Source organism: Penaeus monodon, chromosome 15 (assembly GCF_015228065.2).
Source record: "Penaeus monodon isolate SGIC_2016 chromosome 15, NSTDA_Pmon_1, whole genome shotgun sequence".
NCBI lineage: Eukaryota > Metazoa > Arthropoda > Malacostraca > Decapoda > Penaeidae > Penaeus > Penaeus monodon.
Genome location: NC_051400.1, coordinates 26,097,354 through 26,097,923, shown reverse-complemented (window position 1 = coordinate 26,097,923; position 570 = coordinate 26,097,354).

Genomic DNA, 570 nt, shown 5'->3' with positions numbered 1-570 from the left:
CCAACCGCCTCGTCTAAATGTCAACCGGCTTCAGCATCCTGGGAGAGCGAGACAAAAAGCTCATTTCAAGCCATATACCTTCCTTTCAAAACAGGAACACAGCTGCCCCTCTTCAGCCTTGACCTGAACCGCAGTGAACGAATTCGACGAGGAGAGTTCATTGTGGGAAAAAAAAGAAAAGAATGAAAAAGAAAGAAAGACTGAAAGAAAGAATTAAAAGGGTGTGAATACGTATACATAGAATGAAGAGGAATGAATAGGAAACAGATAGATAAACAGAATGTAATGAAGGAAAAAGAAATGGATAGAAAAAAAAAGATGAGAAAGATAAATTAGTACAAGAGATACATAGAAAAATAGATGAAAAGACATAAAAAAAATAATTCTAAAGTTTTAGAATTAGGTGAAATCAACATAGGTCTTATGAAGATAACGAAAAGTAATTCCCATATCTTGTATTGTGGGATTATTCCATCTCTATCGATTAAGTACACGTGATCAATCTGCGCCATCAACACTGAACGTCAGCTGGCGGAAATTCCTCAAAAATTCTAACACGCTGACACTCGA